General features: G+C 38.9%; 1 long non-coding RNA gene across 1 annotated transcript; it reads left to right on the forward strand.

The window, feature by feature from the left end:
- The first annotated feature begins 1,413 nt into the window (after positions 1-1,413).
- LOC116788561 lies at positions 1,414-15,051 on the forward strand. The gene is made up of 3 exons (XR_004357686.1): positions 1,414-1,489; positions 4,827-4,829; positions 15,041-15,051. It is a non-coding gene; the product is annotated as an uncharacterized LOC116788561 (long non-coding RNA).
- The last annotated feature ends 6,490 nt before the right edge of the window (positions 15,052-21,541 follow it).

Here is a 21,541-nt window from a genome sequence, read left to right on the forward strand (position 1 = left end):
AGAATAAATACTGAAGACAGCAAGTTGTGGTAGTTGTGGTATTCCACAAATCAAGCACATCAACTATCAAAACTTTTTACTATATATGCATTTCAGCAAACAAAGAAATTAATGTTCATTGGCTACAATTTACCTAGTTCTCTTATTAATTGATATTCTATCTTCTTTCTATTAGTTAATGACTCTCGTTTCTTGTGCCAATTAGTCTGCATGCTCAGTCTTTCTCTTTTGGGTTGGTGGTCATGATCTCTCCCTTCCAGAAGTACCTTTTACCCAGTTGGAGCTGATTTCAGCACAGTTGCTGGGATGGTTTTATTAGTTTCTTCCTTATCTTGGGGGTTCTGCCAGATTTCCCTGTGGCCTGTAAATTCTGCATTCTTTGTGTCCACTGTCACTAGTACATCCTTCTTCCCAAGCCTTGTTAGCCTCTCGTTAGGTCATTGAAACATGTCAAACCCTAAACCTCAACAAGGCAACAATTACTACCAACAAGTAATTTGTTTTTCTGACACCTGGACATCACTTAGAGCTCATTAGCTGCTCTCCGTTTCACCAATTATGTCCCCCTTCTTGTTGATTAGATTTGAAAGTATACAAAGATCCAACATTAAAGAACATCCTTTCTTAAGAAAATTTTATATATTACACATTTTGCAACAAGACCACGATACTAAGTGCCAGAAACAGTCTTTCCTTAAACACCTCCAGGGACAGTGACCCCACCATCTCCCTGAACAGCTCATTCCAATGTTTAATAATCCATTCTGTGAAGAAATTCTTCCTACTGTCTTCTATAATTGAGGCGTCATTCAAATGAAGACGCGAGAAAGTAGTTTTAAAAATTATATAGAAAAAACAAAGCTTGAGGGTCATCACTTGAAGAAGACATTTCAGTTGGGTTACTGAAGTTCCTTAATTTTCTCTCTATTTTGTGCCTAACAGAAACACGCATCTCTTCAGAATCAAATGGTGCTGGTTCTCATGGTGCTTCTATGCTGGATGCGATGGAGGAAAAGTCAAAGCTGGAATTTTTCCAATTTGTACCATTTGTGTCATCCAAGTGTCTAAGTTCACATCTGTGCTACTACAAATATTTCCGAAAGTAATGAAATCAGTATTTCACCTTGAGCCTGACAACCTTATATAATAGCAAGAGCAGAGGTACTCTGGGCATCCTGCTAGAACTGGTCTGATTCAGACGGGTAAACACTGTATTTGCGCAGTGTTTATTCCCTAATATGACATACTTAAGAAATCTCCCACATCTTACCACTGCTGTTAGTCAACAGCACCTCATTAGGCATCGCACATGGATTTATACATGTGCCATGGTTTAGGAATGGTACTCCCCCTGCAGAGAGCCCTCAACAAATTGAAGAGATGAGAAATCACCAACTGTATGAAGTTTAACAGTGGCCGCATTCTGCACCTGTGATGGGGCAACCTTGGTTGTGTGTATGGACTGGGAACGAGAGGTTGGAGAGCAGCAGTAAAAAGGGACCTGCGGGTCCTGGTTGATGGCAAGTTGAATCTGAGTCAGAAGTGCCCTGGCAGCCAGGAGGGCCAACCCTGTCCTGGGGGGCATCAGGCAAAACATCGCCAGCAGGAGAGGGAGGGGATTGTCCTGCTCTGCTCTGCACTGGGGCGGCCTTACCTTGGATATTGTGGCAGTTCTGGGCATCACAATATTAAAAAGACATTTATCTATTAGAGAGCATCCAGAGGAGGGCCACAAGGATGGTGAAGGGCCTTGAGGGAAAGCTGTATGAGGAGCAGCTGAGGGCACTTGGTTTGTTCAGCCTGGAGGAGACTGAGGGGAGACCTCATAGTAGTCTACAGCTTCCTCATGAGGGGACAGCGCTCAAGGAAACAGCATGAAGCTCAGTCACAGGAGGCTTAGGTTAGATATCAAGAAAAGGTTCTTCACCGAGAGGGTGGCTGAGCACTGGAACAGGCTCCCCAGGGAGGTAGTCACAGCACCAAACCTGTCTGAGTTCAAGCAGCTTTTGGACAACACTCTCAGGCACATGGTGGGATTCTTGGCTGTCCTGCACAGGGCCAGGAGTTGGACTTGATGATCCTGATGGGTCCCTTCCAGCATATCCTATGATTCTATGACTCTATGATATTTATTTTACAAAGGCTGAATCTGCAACAGTGCTCGATATGTAGCACTCAAGTGGAGGTACCAAGTGTTTGTTAGTATATTATAATTGCTGTTTGACAGAATGATCATCAGCATTATTATAATCCTTGCAGCTTTTGATCATTTCTAGAGGGGTGGAGCCAAGGGTCAGATTGTAGTCTCATTTTTACAGTGCAGATTCAGTGGTGTTTGCTGAATATAAAAACAAAGAGATTTGAATTGATCTGTAACAAAAAAGAAAAGAGGGATATGTAGAATTCAAGAAGGAAACCTGAAAGTCTGAATTTCCTTGGCTGGATTACAATCTCTCATCTGTACTTGTATATCAATCCCATGTAGCATAATTTTCCCTTTTACCCTCCTGGCTCTCAAAGCTAACAAAGAAGGCTTTTAAGTATGGTAATTGAACAGATTAGTCTTGCTTAGTAATAGGTAAATCCAGAGGGACATGAAAAACCTAAATATGGAAACTAGTTTTAGATAAGACCAGAATTCCGGGTTTGAAAAAGGATCTAAGAGCTACTAAGTCAGACTTCTTCACAAATTCTGTGCTATGCCTTGTTTTTAAATTCTATATCCATTCAGAATTACTTCTACAGGTATGACAAGACACCACCAATTCTGCAAACACTCTTTAGTCATGTAAACTAAGTGCTTCTCGTGGATTTTTTTCCGTACATAGCGAGTCAGTACTAGTCATCGAATTAGTCAGTGCAAAATTCTGGCAAAGTGCTGCATACCCTTAGCTCAGAGAAGAAATCTAGTCAAGTCAGATGCTTATGCTGCCAAAGTAGGATCTGATCCCATAAGAGAAACAAAAGTGACACAGAATGATAAAACACACTTTTCCTCTACCCTTGCTTAAGCAGCCAAGAGCAGAAATAGATTTAACAGCCGCTGCTCTGTCAGTAGTGCCCAGGCTGATAGCAGCAAAGGCAGAAACAGCAGCTTCTTTGTGTTTTACTGAAATTCTCCTCTTCCCCCTCCCTCCACCCCCGAAGGGGCACAGGGTCACTGATTGCATAGTCTTTGCTCCATTGCACACTCTCAGCTATTGTTCAGTCTGCTCAGAGAGCAACAGACTGAATGTGCGGCACAGCCTTGTAACCGAGCCTTCTTTTTTATTATTGTGTGAATTAAGGATTCTCAATAAATGTAAAGCACCTGTTCACTTGGGTCGGTGTAGATGACACGTTGAGGGAAGGCTGTATGAAATCCTGCAGCAGAAATGTATGACTTACACCGGGTACCTCTTGAAATATGATCATCTTTGTTACAATCTTCTAATCCTTCTAAAGGGATTTGCATGGTACAGGAAGATTTACAATGTAATGGATTACTATTTCATAATCTGGGCCAAGGGGAAGAAACTTCAAATACTTACAATTTTTTTTTACTGCATTTCAAACTTTTTTTCCGTTCTGGAAACACAACACCGGGGAGATTGTTAGAGGGTGTCTGCGCACAAAATATGGTATCAACATATCACTTGTGGGCTTTGTCTCATCTGGATTTCCAAGAATGTGTAATTTTATTCTCTACCTGCGTCCCTTTTTTTTGTGGCCACAGTGCTTGTCATTATCCAAAAGCAAAGAAAGTTTGTTAATAGAAACTGTGTAGGAAATGAACAAAATATTTTTTAACAAACTGTTATTAAATGGGCATGACTTTACCCTGTGTAAAATATATTAGAAAAAAAGAGAGAGCAAATGTTTAAAAAATAATATTAAAAAACCAAATCACTTCTTATTTGTGTGGTCAGAGTTATATTTTTTTTCAATTTTAACCGCTCAATGTCACCAAAAGAACAGAAAACTGCACAGAACCATGAAACTCAAAACTGAAGACAATTTTTCAAAAGAATGTTCTATCTGCAAAGTCCAGACTGTCTGAAAGGTTACACTACATTCCTTGGATATTAAAGTCAGCCTGCTACATGTAGGTACCAAGAATGACACACCCAAAACTCCTTTTAGCCAGTGGTCTAAAAGCAGATAGTGGCTTTTTCATTTAGCCTTTAAGATGTGTAACAGTGAACAGGTTCTTCCCAACATCCCACAGCAATGAAAAGCACAGCTCCAACAGCCTTAGGTGCAACAGAAAGAGGTACAGAAACCTCACATTTTGCAGAAGGGCATCACTGCAAGTAAAAACTTCATTAATGCCCATGAGCTCTTTATGCCTTTATTGCCCTCGCAGCCAAAGGGTGAATTTAGACTGTTAAAACCATAAAAGCTTGGAAAGATTTAAATTAAGCATAAATCAGAAAATTTGAGTGCCAGTTTGTATACAGAGGGAATGAGCTGTAGTCAAAAAGAATTTTTTATTCCTATCATCAGGAAAAGCTAGTAGTATTGAAAGCAGAATTGCTAATCAGAATTTGTATGCTCAGTCAGTTTAAAAGTTTCACAAAATGATGGCCATATTGCTCTCAGTATAATTCTGAACTAAGATAACTGACAGATATTTTTCATCTGGAGAAAGCCCAGCAGTCCCTATGTAGGGCTCACCCTGAAAGCAGGGTTAGGTTTAAGCTTGAGAGAGAAACTGAGTCTGGGATCTGGAGCTGAAGTGGGGCTGGAAAGGGCTGCTGAAGGAAAGTGGGGGCTGCAAAACAGAACTTTTTCATCTGAACAGGAGCAGGTTTTGGTTTGTTGAGATTTTTTGGGGGGGAGTGGAGTTGGTTATTTGGTTGGGTAGTTTGGGGGGTTGTTTGTTTGTTTCTTTGTTTTTCTGTTTTATAAGAACGTAGCCTGGAACTAGAGTTAGGGCTATGTTACAAGGTATGGGACTCCGTATGTTTTTATGTATTTATACCTCTAGAGAAGTGCATCCATAAAAAGTGCATTGTGGAGCAACTTGAGGAACAGGGGACAGTTTCAGACTAAGACCACTCCAAATAGATAGTATTTAAAAAAATAATCAAAAATAATCAAATACTTAGAAGCTTAGAAAACCACTGATCTTCAGAGTTACTTTCACTGTTGATGTTCAAAGATGCAGATAAAAGAACCCATAAGCATCTCAAGGATAAACCAGTGCTACAGAGAAAGCACCTATAAGTAATTCAATACTTTCTGTTTCATAATACCTGCGTTTCTCCGGGGAAAATGTTTTCTACAGGGAAAAAATTACCTGAACTTAGAGTAAAGTATTGTAAAGAAAAACTACAAAAGAAATCTTATGTCCATGTGAAGTACAATGAAGTGTTTACCTTAGGCCACACCTTTATTATGAAAATATATAATCTCCATTCACAGTAAGAAAACGAGTGAGGACAGGTAGGGGTTCTCATCAGCTAACAGGTTGAACTAGTGGAACTATGAGGGCTGTGCATTAAAAACAACCCCCCAAAGGCAACTATTTGGCACTTGGGGTTTTTTTTACAGTATCTACAAGATACTTAATGTCACAAGAGTGGATGTTAGGCATTTAGCAAACTCTGAAAGTAAATACTTAGATCAGATACCTGGAAATCAAAACCCTCCTTGTGAGGGGATGAGCATGTGCAAGATTAAGTCCATCAGAACCGGCTCTGGACTGTGCTCCTGAGCAGTGATTGATCAAAGACAACGGAAACTTGAAGTGTGCTAGAAGAAAAAAAAAGGATCAGATTATTTGAGCTCAAAATGTAGAAATCATAAATGAAAGGAGCAGTGGTAGGTGTGTGCATCACTATTTAAGGAATCTGGTGCTTAGTGCCCAGATTTCCAAGGGCTTGTTAAGAGCAGAACTGAAATGCAAGCAGAGGAAGAGTGTGAAATGTTGCAGATTACAGGAGAATAGGGACCAACGGAAGCCAGTCATACTTCTCATGTCTATTATGTGTGTCGCGAAAATGATTTACCTTAGATTTACCTTACTAGATCACAGCCCAGTCCAGTATCTCCATTTTGAGAGATGTTACAAAAATACAAGTATTTCTTTATTCAGCTTCACTTTCCCTAAGTTGTTATTGCCTCAGCAGAATGAGGAATAATATTGATGATCATGGGCAGCAAAAAACAAGTTAGAAGTCAGAGAAAGAGACAATCAGAAAGTAGGATCAGACATGGGACCACATCCATTTATGCTGCTTTTCTTGCAAATTTATTTTGGCTCTTCCAACAAAGATGGAAGGAAATATTCATCATGTTGCATTTGTCAAAAAATAAATTTTGTAGTTACCTGGGATGAATTCAGTTCATTGCTTTGAGCAGAGGATACACTATTTTGCTTTTATTTCTATATCTAGAAAACCGGAGAGACTTATACAATGATGCTGACAGCACACAGATTTGTAATATTTCAGGAGTTCAAGATCTTGAAGATTCATTGCAACAGTTCAGAGAAATCTTTGTAGAGGAACTTTAAATATAGGATTTTTTCATGTTATTAGTATTGAAAAGACAGTTACTATCTCTTCCTGTATACTTATAGAGAAAACTTCACAGGAGAAGATACATGGCAGCTTGGGAAAATGATTTTCCCTGAGATAATCTGGATACCTCAAAGTCTTTACTCCCAGGGGTGTAAAGAATGCAGAAAGGAGGAAAAAGAATTACTTATCCTGCACAAAAAATGTAAATAAACAATAGCAAAATGTAAATGTACAGTCAAGGCATTTTTAGAGCAGGTAAACTAAAATATTATGAATCAAACAAGAAATCATTATACAGCATTAGGCTAGTGTTTCCATTTCTGCACCAGCTTGTTACAGGCTGTCTCAGTCCAGCTTTCTTGTTGACAGATTTTTACCTCATTTTCAGTTCATTTCACTGAAAAAAAACCCCTAACGTAAAAATGGAAATATCCTTCAGTAAAACTGCAGATTCTCCTAATAAATATTAATTCCCCCTTCTTTAAAAGGTGCTTGTTTGAGGTATTATGAGTAGTAGCTATGTGTGTTAAATCTCCCATTCTTTGTACCAGCTTCTTTAAAAAAAAATAAATCAGCCAATGAAGAGTGCCTAGACTGACGCTGTCTCCCTCGGTTAATCCAAGGCCAGGAGAGGGATAATTTGATTAAACTGAGACCCTAATTTATTTAGCTTTAGTTCTGGATCAACCTCTTCTTAATAGAGTGCTGTCGTCTCCAATTGTTTGATGAAAATTAAAGTGACATAAATACCATGGGACTTTTTCAATCTGATTAGTCAGCTAACTTGCATCAATACTACCCCAGCCATCAGGCGCTGGCGTCCTTCCTTTCACCAGCCTTACTAACAACTGACAAGTTCTCCTTGAAGCCCGGGCACCCACGCTGCCACTCAGACCCCCACACTTAACCCATCATCCCTCCTCAATGGCTCTTGTTTGACAAGGTGCCCACACCTTTTTCCATTGCTGTTCATCAGACAAAGCTAAATATTGTTTTATTAGCAATCAATAGCCTGTTAATCCCAAACGATTTCACAAATCCACTGAGCTCTCAAGCTGATTAAAAACGTTTGGGGGGTTTTGGGGGGGGGGTGGTGTTTATGGTTTTGTTGTTTTTTTTAAGCTGCTAAATTTCAGATGGATTTTCACCTCTCCTCCCAGCTCTCACACTCTGATATGGGACATTGTAGCTGGTAAGCAAAGCCACAATAGCAAAAAGAGCTCTGTTGTCTTTAATGTTGCCTTTAAGTGGACGTATGCACATGTCAAAGTTTCACAGTTTAAATATGAGCAAACCTATGCCACCAAACTCTCAGCACATTTAGTAGCTCCTCCACTTTCAATCCATCAGTTTGCAACTTAAGAATACAAGAGCTTCTGAGCCTTCTCTTTTCTTTTTACAGCAATATGGTAAATTCTTGCTTAGTCTGTGGGCAGGGGGACCAAGAAGTGAGAGAGAGAAGTAAGCTTCTTTGATTTACCATACATAAACAGCTAAAAAAGCTGGCTGGTGCACTATTGAACCATCTACCATTCATGTCCAAGTCACAGACACAGGCTTGGTGGACTGTGATGATACCCATGTTTGCATGTTGGGTCATGGGTAGATCTGAATGGCACAAGGAGAATAGCATTACAAACACGCTTCCTCTTGGATCTACCCATCCTTGCTCACACCCGCTGTCTGCCTGTCTTGCCCTGGAGACACTGATTAGGAGAGCTGGTGATATAATTAATGATAGTTTACTGATGTGATGCAACATAAATCAAGGACAAGGCAGACAGGCAGTGTGGACAGGCATGCACTGAGCCTCTGAAGCACCCAGGAGCACAATGCTGAGTCTCAAGACTTGGTGAGTTGGCTTTGCAAGTCTAGGTTTTATTCTTACCCATAATTAATTGTTGCTGTAGGTCTGCTCCCTCTGCAACAACAGGGAAAGAAGGGTTGTGGGCAAGCTGATGCCTCAGCAATGTTGCAAATACCCTGCCTGAAACAAATCTTGAAATGGATGGTCTTGACTCTTCAGTCAACTTACCCCTAGGACAAGTTCTTGTTGACATTGAAGGACTTAACTAAAAGTAAAAGCAGCCTAACACACATTTTATGCTTTTTGTGCTGGGTTTTAACATACCCAGACTGTGTTTTAAGTAGAAAGGGAAAAGTTATTTCAGCTGATACAGTCCTCTGGGAAGTCTGTTGAAACAAAATGTCTATTTTCTAAAGCATCAGCCTTGAGAACAGAGTACGAGTTCTGAAACAGACTGCAGATGTAAAGTCTAAAAGGCAACATTTCAAATCAGTAACTTGAAAAAGTCGACATAATTATTGTGAAAATAGCTACTTGTTAAATAACTGCTGTTAAAATAGCTCCAGATTTGACTGTTCAGTGTCTGTTTCAAATGAGTCTTCCATACAAGCTCAGGTGTTTTGTAAGCTCTTCTGAAACTCTTCTTTCAATAATTTTTTCTGTTAGAATAAATATCTATCCTATCAAAGATATTCATCAAAACACTAGAACATAATGGCAAAACCCCCACTATCTACTCATAATTTAAAAAAAAAATTGATATTTTAAATTGCAGACATGTTAAATGGAACATGCAAGTTTCTGGCGAGGCAAACAAAGCAGCAACTCTTTGTTACTCTCCCTTTGGCTACTGCGCATGACCCCACTGCATTTGCCAGTGGCTAAAAAGGGCCTCAAAGAATGTTTTTCAGTTTTGTATTTTATGAAGTTATAAATAAAAGTTAACAAAAAAAAGTACTAAAATTAATACTCATCCAAGTAAGTACTTACTGTAGTTTAAAATTCCTCTTTAAATCCTCTATTTCTAAGGCGAAGGATGGTAACTTTAGAAAATTATTGTTGATTCAAGTTGTGAACAACTCCACTGCTTTTGAATTCTAGGATAAAGCGATATGTATTTTGTGTCAAGATAGGGGTTTTTTTTAACTATATCTGCAGATATATTGTGCAATAGCATTTGCTGCTCGAAGTAGAAAAAAAAGTTTGCTATTTGTTCCTAGAATTATTTTTGTATAATAACAGCAGAAATGCCATTGATACCTCAATCTCCACCTAATCATTCTGTAAAGAGTATTTGAACATCTGAAAACATGCGGGGAATGAAACCTGAAACATTGTCCTCGACAGCACAGTAAGAAACATACCATCATCATAAAGAGGTGCCAAAGACTGAAAATCAGGATGAGTTCTTGCTGCACTGTGAGCTCTGGGTATGTCCAGACTGCACCAATCTCTGCAAGCCAGCTCAGGTGTTGGAAGGAGTTGATACAGATCAGCATGAAACTCCACACTCTTTAATTCACCATGGACACATAGCTTTTCAGTTCTTGCTCAGAATACTTGACTTTCATCATGGCTGGGCTTCGCGAACGAAGATTTGAGAAGGGCTCTACCACGTTTGTTGCAAGCGCGTTGGTGGCTGAAAAGCCCAATACGAGATAGGCTTGACTTTAATGTTTTGCTTTTAATACGTTGGTTTTTATAGGGGGAAAAAAATTAATGAAATTATTCAGGAAAGCAGAAGACACAAATTTGCTGTGTAACCTACATTAATTCTGGGTTACAGCCTTGACTGTATGTCATGACTGCAGTGGCTGCATCTGCAAAGCATTTTGTTTTGTGCAAGAACATCTTCAACTAGACCAGTGTGCCCAGAGCCCTGTCCAACCTGACTCTGAATGTTTCCAGGGATGGGGCATCTCAGCCTCTTTGGGCAACTTCTTCCACTGTTTACCACCCTCATCATAAAACATTTCTTTCTTATATCTAGTCTGAATTGACCCTCTTTTAGTTTATAACCATCACTTCTTTTCCTATCACTAGAGGCCCCTGTAAAACATCTGTCCCCATCTTTCTTATAAGCCCCCTTTAAATATTGAAAGGCTGAACTTACTGTGCTGCATCTCTGGCTTCTGCTTACTGATCTGCCCCTAAGACATTATGTAAACATAATATTTTTTTTTGCTGTCAGAATGAGCGAGCTATTATTCCAGTGTTCTTCCCCAGAGGAATAATCCCTGTGAATCATTACAAGTGGTCACAATTCAGAATAATTCCTCTAAAGTTTTGCTTGGTGCCAGGGGTCACCTGCCTCTGCAAACTGAGTGTTAGTGATGCCTGTGCACTTGTACAAAATTGAGGTCACCCAGCTTGTTTACTGGGACTCTTTGTCTGGCAGCCAAATCCTACAGATGCTCAGCAGCTGTTGTCCAAGTTACATATGCAGGAAGGAGATTTACTGTTTTGCTCAAGTTCTCCAAAGCAATGGTTCATTTCTCTGGCAACATTCAGGGCACACTGGAGACAGCAGTTATACAGTTTTGCTTTTAATTGATCAGGAAATTTTGTTTCTTAACCATGGGTTTGGGTAGTAATAACTTGGTCTATTTAATGACCATATGATCTGCATGCTGAAGTGTTGTTTTCTGAACTTTAAAGGCCCAGAACTGAATAACATGACACTCAGAGAAGCTTGAGATCAAATCTAAATCCAGATCCAGGGTAGAATTTGAGTTAACAGTGAACTGTCAAACAATTTCATTGGATGTACAGTAATTCAGTAAAATTAAGATTGAGTCTCAGTGGTTTATTTTGACCTTTCAGCTTCCGTTCTTAGAAATACCTAACAATAAATGATTCTTCTATTAATATATTTTCACTTTTGTTCCCTAGAAAAAATCTGTGATAGCAAAAACATGAAATATTCTGTCTTCAAAAACCCTCAAAAAATGAGAATTACCCGTTTTGTGTTTCCATTACAGTAAGCTTGCTGCAAGACTACTGAAGTAATACTTTGCTATGTTATCCCAAATCTGTCTTCCTGAGGAGCTGTCCTGATTATCTCTTATCAGCAACAGTGGATAAAGTTGTCTTTGGTCTTCTGTTTCCTGCTTTCCTTGCCTGCTTGCTTTATTTCTGTTCTGCTAGGAACAGGGCTCTCTGCTTGCCTTCTAGGAACCAACTCATTTTGAAGAGACATTACCAAAATACACCAGCAAATCAGGGTGGAGAAAGCTTTACTCAATATGTGGTTTGAGCTCCTTAAATGAGAAAGTGCACCACCCTTCAGTGAACTGATTTGTATAAAGCAACAGAGGACCCTCTATAACAAGCAACAACTTTTATAGAATCATAGAATGCTTTGGGTTGGAAGGGACTTTGATGCTCATCTTGTCCCAATCCCCCTGCCATGGGCAGGCACACCTTCCACCAGACCAGGTTAAAGCCCCACACAATGTGACCTTGAACACTTCCAGGGATGAGGAAGATACAGTTTCCCTGGGAAACCTGTACCCATGTAACTTTCTATATATTTACATATACTTTTCCATTCTCTCTAATTAGTCTCACAGACCACTATGGTTCCTTTTAAGTGCACCAATTCTCATTTTAAAAAGGAGTTGCTCTTCTTATTTCTAGGCTTTTATGAAAAGATTGCTCTGGTCTTTGTTTTTCTAATAATCAGGAACCTTCTTTTCTACTTTCCAGAAATTTCTGCATTGCTGAGTTGCTGCCATCCAGCATTTGAGGTGGTGAGAAGGAATAACTGGGTGACCTCACATATGCATTAGAAGCTTCTAATGATAACTGCATGTGTTATCAGTGATGGCTTTGGAATCTAAACAGCTATAAAATGGTCAACATTCCTGAAGTCTTTACACAAGGCTTCACTGGAGCCTGAACTCTCTGCCTGTAAAAGCAGAGCATCCTGCCAAGTTTCCACAATATTTAGCAAGGAATGCATAGTTGGAAAAACATTCCAAATGGTTTGGACTTTCCACTTTTTCTGTATGTTCTGGTGTGAAACCGAGAGCAGATTCTGGTCTAAGCAAGCAAAATGACTTGGTGCTGTGCTCTTGTAAGTAGGTGGGCACGGGAATAATTTTGTTCCTTTTGTTCCACATTCGTGGCGCTAAACGAGATGCTTCCTCTGTAACAGGGATGCTCCACGAAGCTTCTTCCTTTTCGACAGTGAACACAGGAGGGCAGTGCAGTTCCAATTTGGATTCAAACATCTCTGGAGCAGCTGGTCTTAAGGAAAGCTCAGCCCAAGTCCAAGTAAAGCCTCCAATTCCAGTTAAAGGAGTTTCTACTCTTTCCCTTCATTATACATTTGGCAACCCAGCTGTAGCCAGACCTTTTTAAATAATTGCATCTTCCCCAACCTCCACATGTGCAGCAAATATACATACTGCCAAAGAAAGGCAAAAACAAAAGAAGAAAAAGAAGGAGAGAAAGGAAGGCAATGGAGGAGAAGAACAGTGGGAAGAAAGGAGGGGAGGGAGGAAGAAGGGAAGAGAAGGGAGGAAGGAAAAAAAGAGGGGGGAGGGGGGATTTTGAGATGGTGTTTGAGATTAAAATAAAATAAATAGGGTTGCTGTTGCATTTATCTGTACCACACATAAACAAGCTGCTGGACTCAAAGTCATCAAAAAAGTCAGTCAGGATGGCAACTCATGTACAGTTCTAAATACTACCTTAGAAATTGTACTTGCAGTATAAACAGTAGCTGCATGATTTTAAAAAGTCGTGAACTAGGTAAAGGAAATTTAAAAAAATTTTTTCCTGGTAGCTCTGGCAGATTTCATCTGATCCCTGCTGATGGGTCCACAGCCTCCTCATTCAAATATCCTCTGTCAAAATGTATTTCCACTGTCACATTCTGTCTTTTACTGTATTCATTTCAGAGTGGTTCTTCCAACCAGGTTGCCTAGTAAATGACTAGTAAAAACAAAATAGTCAGTGAAGTAAATGAGTAGTTTGGGGAAATAAAGATTATTTGGTGAAATAATTTGGTTTTTTAAACACTTTTTTCCCCCCAACACATTGAAGCAAAGTCAACTCTTTTGCATGAACAACTGTTAGCAGACACTGACTTTAACCAGGCCCTTCCCTTGTGCAGAACCTCGAGTTTGGATCCCATCACATACCACAGTGCTAAGAAACATTTAGAACATGTGGCTGCATGAGATGGGTGATGTTTTACCAGCAGGACCACACCCCCTGCCCAGCATACACTGGCATTATACAGGATCTCACAGACTCTGGAGTAGTCACATCAGCAGAGAAGATTTTGTGCTGAAACAGTTCTTGAGCAGGAGATTTCAATTCTATGCATCATACATTTGTGGCATTTCCTAGTCTTTTTCTGTTTGATCCTTTTGACAGGTGATTTTGTTTCCTTGGGAATATATATACTCATAGAGAGATATACAGAAATTGGAGAAATCATTGAGTATATCTGCAACCATTACTTTATACTGTTATTTTTATGAGCATTTCTAGTTAACATTTTGGTGAGTTAAATAAAACTAGCAGCAGATATACTAGTAGAATAATCACCTTCACAAACACCTCATAAGATATATAATATTTACAACAACAAACAACAACAACAATAATAATAATGATGATGATGATGATGATGATGATGATGATGATGATAATAATAATAAGCTTGTTTCTGACAAAAGAGGAGGTACCCTGCTTCTGTTTCTGGTTTCACAGTCCTACCAACACACTGACACATTCCCATATGAATGAAAACCTAATTTATCTGAAAACTAAACCTGTAAAGAATGGATCAGCCAGGTTGGTATCTGTGTGGCGCAACACGTGGCTAAAAATATCCTGGTAAAGGAGGAGAGGTGGGATGGTGCTGCTAAGGGCAGGAAGGGAGGAAGGCAGGGAGGGAACTGCATTTATGAGCAGCATCTTCAATTTTGCCTGGTATAAACCTGAGGCCATAACCTAAGACCAACTTCCACCGAGTTCAAGGGAGTCACAGCGCTCTGGAGGGCCTTTCACTGGGCCACTTTATAAGAAAGTCTTTCAAAAATTTCTAGATCACTAAAAAAATCAGATTGAAGATATCAAGGTAATAACCACAGTGTGTATTCCTTCTTCTGAAAGCATTATTTTTCAGTGAAGGTGTATGTGGCATTAAATAAAGGACGAAATGGCTAAAGTGAAGTGGTAAAAGAAAGGAATCACCAGGAAAACCTCAACAGCCTCAGGGGGAAAAAAATAGAAAGAAAAGATGGCTGATATTGAGAAAATTGACTTCAAAAAGAAATACTTTAAGAAACTGAAAAGCATTTATGAAGCAGTACTTACTGGAACTCAGTTGCACTGGTATAAAAATATGGAACAGCTCTCTCTGCCTTTCCTTTTTAACTGTCTTGTCACGTGTAAAGATGATAAAATAATCAAAGCAGTCACTGGAAAATTATAAATAAATTTGGAAAGAAAGGAAGAATTTTGAAGACTGAAACTTTCTTTCTACGACGAAGAGAAACTAGAATTTTGAAAGACTGACATTCTTCAGTGAAATGCTAGAATTTTTAATCTGCATTCCTATCAATAGTGTTACTCATCGATGCAATATATACTGCTAAGTAATATTCTCTATGTAGCCACTGATCAGCCAATACCATTTCAATAAATAAGTTTAGCCTATCAAATCTATGATTGGTTTTGAACTTGGACTAAAACCATTGTGTCAAAGTGAAAAACGATACAAGAACTTATACACAGCGAAAAGCATTCAGCAAAACATTAGAAATTCAGTGACATCAGTATTGTATTTTTTCAGCAAATCGAGTTATTTTGTTTTCTCAGAGAAAAATAATGATGTCTGAAATGCCTGATTTTTTTTTTTTGTTTCCCACTCTGCCTCCCCAGACAGCAAGCATAAAAGTAAAGAAACTTTTATCAACTTCACACAAAATCTTCATTAACATTGGTGTCAACTGCAATTCTCAACTAAAGAATTTTCTATTCTTCCATATTAATACATGGTGAAAAAATAACATTTTCACTATTACTGGGTTGGTTTTGGAAAACATGAGAGATGGCAGGGTGACAAGACTAGATTTTGGGCTGGATCATCCTTATGTAGTATCTACTTTTATTATGACTACTTTTGTAACAGACAACTCCACTTATTCATGGATTTAAATAGCAGAAATCTTCATGTGCATGCAATGAGCAACCAGTTATTGCAAATAATTTTACTAAACTATAGTATTTGAGCTTTTACAGAGTGGCTACAATAATTCATACTTTTGCAGTTTTTTGGGGGACTTTTTTTTTCATTCTGTTACAGTAATGATAAATTTTTAATGTTAATCAGGTTTGGAGAGGGAGTATTCTTTTTTCTGTAAAAGAAACGTGAAATTAATCTTTCTCTCCTTCTCTGTTTTACTGGCCTAATTCTGATTTCATTTTTAAGTCTGTGAAACCTCTACTGATGTATAAGGACACATCAGAAAAAAAACCCCCCTTAGAAGCAGATTTATTCAAATGGACAGGATGGTGTACTCTTTGGTATTTCAGGCAGAGCATTCCTGAACACATCTTGGCCTCCCACAGTCTTCAGGAAGCCAGTTGGACAAATGGGAAGGTTAGCAAATAATAAATATCAAGAATATTAGAATAATGAGATCATTGCCTGGCAGACAAACTATTTTGAAAACTAAGATCCCAGCTACATCTCCCGCACAGCCAGAGGATTTAACTGAGATAAAGGGATGACTGTACAGAAATATGCCCCCAAATCCTATAATCCATTTCTCCATAACTATTTCCAACCATCAGAATGTACAAACAAACAAACAAAGCAATCTGACCTTAGTAGAAAAGATAAAGTGAACTGCAAACAAATCTCAAATTCCATCCTCCCTCATCAAACATGCTCAAAATGCCCTCTGCAGCCCATGCTGAAAGGGGAGGAGAGGAAAACCCAGCCAGCCAGCTCTGCAAAAACACCCCGGGGACCACAAAAAACCTTAACAGTGGATGAAAAGAAGGTGCCATATCAATTCCATTTTCATTCATCATTGTTAAGCTTCGAGTTTAAGAAAGTTTCATTGCCCATAAATACTCAGATCATAAGCAGCTGCACATGATATCATTTAGAGCCTGGTTGCATAACCCATATTTCCCCCGAGCTTTGTCCCTAAGCTGCAGCCTGACAGGCATCAGCCAGACCCAACTTGTTTTAAAAAGCCTGGGCAGCATTTTTACGTTTAGCAGCTGAACCAAACGTCACAAAAGCGGCTGAAAAGAATTGGTAAAAGGTTAGGATAGATTGACTGTTTCCAAATTGGAATACTAATGATGATCCTTAATGAAGCCTGACAGTACAATCTGTTTCTTATTGTTCCCTAAGTGCTGGCTGCTGATCATATTCACTGGTTTTAGGTGACGGGGACAGACAGGGACAAATGGGCCCCACTGGTGAGCAGGACTGTGCACAGCTGATCTTTCAACAAGGATTAAATTCATTAAAATGATTCTCCCATCAGAAGAATCATCTTTTGATTGTTATCATCGTAGTGGTTTATAATTTTGAATGATGTCTAATTGGTGTCACTACTGTTTGGGTCAGCTGCTTAGTAATCTTCTTAGAAAGCGGTAAAGAATACATAATTTAAGTAGCTCAGGGAGCAGGGGGTTGAAGGAGGGAAAAATACTCAACTTGATTTAATACCTCTCATAATGTCAAAGAACAATGGAGAAAGTAGGCAAAATACCTGCCAGACCCAACTGGTTGAAAACTGACTTTGCTTTCTTAATTCCACCACTTTAATAAAAAATTGTTTCTCATAAGGCACTTTCTCATAAGGCACTTTTTCATAAGGAGAGTCTTAAATAAATGTTTTATCATAACACTGATAATAAACATAATTGGAAATACTTCATTTTCTGGGCAAAGACCATATGCTCAGGGCTGGAGAGGACTCAGGGGCAAGCCCAGACTGATCAAGCAGGTCATTACTAGACTTCAGAGGCAGAACTGGCACAGGTTGTATGGCCTTAGCTCCACAAACAACATCTCACAGTTCTTCTCACAACCAGTTTTTTGAAAACAGTGTCAATGACCACAGAATTAGGATTGGGAGGATCTGGTCTGCTACTCAAATTTTTAAGGTATTTAAGCACCAATGGGAGTCTAGAAGAGGTCATGGAAGCACCTGTATGTCAAGCAAGGTTGTTCATCTGCCTGGTTTTGCTGTTTGGGCTGCGTCTTACCTCGACAGCCAGGTGCTCCAATAATGCCTAAACCATCCCTGCAAAGTGGATGTGGGGTTTCTTGTGTGTTGTTTAGATTCAAGTGACAGAATAAGAGAAAGGCCACTTTCTGTGCCTTAGAACAACAGAGATTTTAATGAGGTGAGGACAAAGCTGCCCCTGACAGAGCTGGGATATGACAGATTATTTCCTCCTGTTCCCTCTTGAAACAAATATATGGCTGCCACAGATAATCTGAAGGAGAGCTAAAACCTGAATCTTGCATATTCAAACAACTAAAGCCCCAGAGACTTCCACTGAAGCAAGTGATATCCAAATCTCTCTCAGAGGAGAACAGGGAAATAATTCTTGGTTTATGTTAATTTGTCTTCTACACATAGGATAATGTTTCTCTCTTACCTATCTACCATCATAAATACACAACAGTGGCAACATGACTTTGTGAATGGAGCAGTTCATGTGGGAAGGCACCTCTTTCATCAGTGTAATAGGTGTTTAGATGATATACACCCATATAATCTAACACATTTTGGGGCTGAATGGGTTACCACCCTCTTCCCTGCAGCTGGCAGTGGGAGGCATCACTCTCTTTGCAAAGCCACTGTTTCACCATATCTTTCTCCAGTCACACTCTCCAGCCCCACAACCAGCTGTCTCATTGGAAAAGGAAATGTGCTGCATGACAAATCACAGTAGTCACGCCTGTTTTCTCATGGAAGATCTCTTCTGCTCTAAGTCATCACAATTGCTGTAATTCACCTGTTTTACCTAAAACCTCAGGTTGGAATAATAACACTTGAATAAAAATTATTCCCACACGTTAGCTCTTCGGAGTCAACAGTAAAACCATCAACACGGGATCATACATCCACTACATTAGATGAAAACCAGACCTTTTACAATCTTAGCTACATTTTGTAAGAAATTCTGCTTAACCTGATCTTGTCAGGCTTTACTATGGGCCCCAATTCCCACCAAATCATCTTCATAACTCAAGTAGTAACAAGAGATTAAAAACCCATCTTTCTAATTCCTCACCCTCCAGATGGTCATTCTTTAGAAAGCATTCTGTAAAAAAGCAAGATAAACCTAAACCAAATTACAAGTCATTATAACAATAAATAAAAAGCTTTTAAATGATAGAGCCCAAATTGTCACTCAGGTTTGGGTAGCTGGACCATCCACACCTGGGTCATATTTCATAGGCTGAAAGCATTTATACTCATTCGATGAAGTTTCTTTTTATCTTTTCTCCACACACATTCCTCCTACTTGTTCTTCTGTGTTTGGTTAGACTGGGCACACTGATCTTATTCAACACTGTTAATAACTGTTTAGACAAGGAGCTAAGTTACAAATTGTAAAATCCAACTATTGTTCCTGTTCCCAGCACTGATTCGAGATAGATCTATCTATCTATGACTGTGGATAGATTACATTCCTGCTGTTTCCTTTCCTTTTTTTTGGTTTAGAATAATCCTGTTCTGCAAAATATTTTAAGCAAATGAAGCTGAACATCATTACATGTGCTCCCACAAATACATTTTTTTAGACAATCACTCTAGCTTTTTTTGTGTTATTCTTTTTGAAATGGATAGGGTGCATTTCTAGATTGGGTGGAACCTAAGGCTACAGACAAATATCCAGTGGGACAACACCAGCTCCTAACTGTCATATCTAAGACTAGTATTCTATCTTTTTTTTTCTCATATCTGCAGTCAGAAGAGAAAAACAGGTTAAAAGAATCTTATCAAAATGCGTATTGAGAATTTTATTTCCACAATGAGAAGAGTCTGAGATGAAAAAAAAAGAAATTAAAATATTTTGAAAACGATACAACTATACATTATTTACTTAGTCTTTGAACCATGCTTGAGCTTAAATCTTCCTATATTCTTTTTAGAGACACAGCTGTTTTGACTGGGATTTCAAAAGTCCTTTAAGTATGAAAGTGTATTTAAAGCAAGCACATTAAAGAATCCATTTCTAAATTCAGTTCTTCAAAATATCTGTGTTGCATTGCTATCTGCCCAAATATATCTAAATATAACACTTCCCATTCTTCCTTGCAAACATGCTGTCATTAATGTAAACCTCATAGCTGCCTTGTAGCTAAAAGCTCTTTTACACAGTGAGGCCACAGCACAGATTTGCCACAGAAAATCCAAATTTCAACCACTAGCACACCAGCTGTTTAACAGCCTGAATCAAATCAGTGTTTTAGTGCAAGGTGGAATAAACATCTTCTCCCTCATGACAGCAGTGAATCCAATAGTTACATTTTTGTAAACATATTACTGAATATATATTCACTTTATACACACACAAAGTTTTACCCCTGAGAGCTGTATTAGTCCTATAAGGCTGTGTAAGTGCCTGTCTTCTCTAAATCCTGCTCAAAACCACTTTGGACTTTTTCACACCCAACAAAGAAAATAGCTGTGTTGTCCATAACAGCCAACCTCTCAAAGGCCCAAAAGATCTAGGAACACACACACACACACAAAAAAATTAGAGAAGAAACCCTGCAACCCAGATGAGGAAGGAGATCCAACAGCTGTACTCAGTTCTTAAAAGTTATGAATATCTCTGGCCACCTACATTATAAACTCTTCTCCAAAACAGGATAATTTAAATTGGAGATTTTTATTATTTCAGGATTCCCCCAAGTAAACTCCAATCACCGACTGGACATTTGGAGATACTGCTGCAAACAGCACAAGATCAGAGGCCTCCAACAGCTTTTTCCTTTGTTTCAGACCTGACTGTAAAATTGCCACTTACTTTACAAGCTCTAAAAAAAAAAAAAAGTCAGATAGATCTTGAGAGGCATAACTACATCAAAGGAAAGAAACATGGGAAGAGAAAACTCGTGTGTACACTGAAAACAGAGCTTAAATAGAGCCAAGCTAAAGTACTTGTGGAGAATGCTCTCATCTCTCACCATGATTTCCACACAACCTATTTGGATACTGTCAGATTTTGTCGTAAAGGGAACGCACGTTCTAATGGTGGTTTTTAGTTTTATATGGAGACAGGCTTTCTGGAATTCCCCCATCTCCACACTCTTTTTGTTCCCTAAATACTTTCCCTGCTGCAAAATGCACTGATTCCAAACAACCATAATGACTAAGTCCTCTAGCAAATGCCTTACTACCTGATTTGAATAACACCTTTGTCCAAGGATTGGTCCGTTGTTAACCTTTAACCCTGTATACCTGCCATGCAGGAGGAATCCGCTTAAAATCCTCATTGTAAAGATACACAAGGATTAGCATTAAGGCTATTTGACCTCAGGATTTCTGAAGGCAACTTTTGGATGTAATTTTCTCACATTTTTTTTTGCATTTGCAAATAACTCCTTAAAACAGAATCTAAACAGACTTACTTTCATGGTGGCATTTTTTCCATTTTTGTGATCTCAGTGAGGGAACTGAGAATTCTTTCCAGGAAAAGTTGTAAACAATTTAGGGTTCAGAAGTGCCTAAGAAGGAAGCTGTATTTACTTTCCCTGGAATGGGAGACATAAGCTGTTTTTGACAACTGATCTTTCTGATAATAGAGTTATCCCAAGGGACCAGAAATCAATCACTGGGAAAAGTGAAAATCTTGGTATAGACAGATTTGGTATGCCCTATGCATGTCACTGGAAAAAAACTGTATATTTCCGACAGGTACCATAAAATGTTTATCTAATAGAACATGGCCATCTAGAACAATTAGAGAATATAACTTGCAGCAGATTAAGGAAATGTGCTTGAGAAAGAAGCAATTATAATTCTGCTATGTCACAGGTAGGTCTCTTTGAATGAATAAGAAATCAGACTTACATCAGTTATATCTAGACTGCAAGAGTGAGGTTGGTGGAAGGAGCTGAGAAATGTATATACACCAAGTTACAAGGTAGGATGCAGAGTTACAACTTTCCTCTGGTGGTGCTTGTTAGAAAACACCATCAACACTACAACATATT

The sequence above is a fragment of the Chiroxiphia lanceolata genome, chromosome 6 (genome assembly GCF_009829145.1).
Source record: "Chiroxiphia lanceolata isolate bChiLan1 chromosome 6, bChiLan1.pri, whole genome shotgun sequence".
Lineage (NCBI taxonomy): Eukaryota > Metazoa > Chordata > Aves > Passeriformes > Pipridae > Chiroxiphia > Chiroxiphia lanceolata.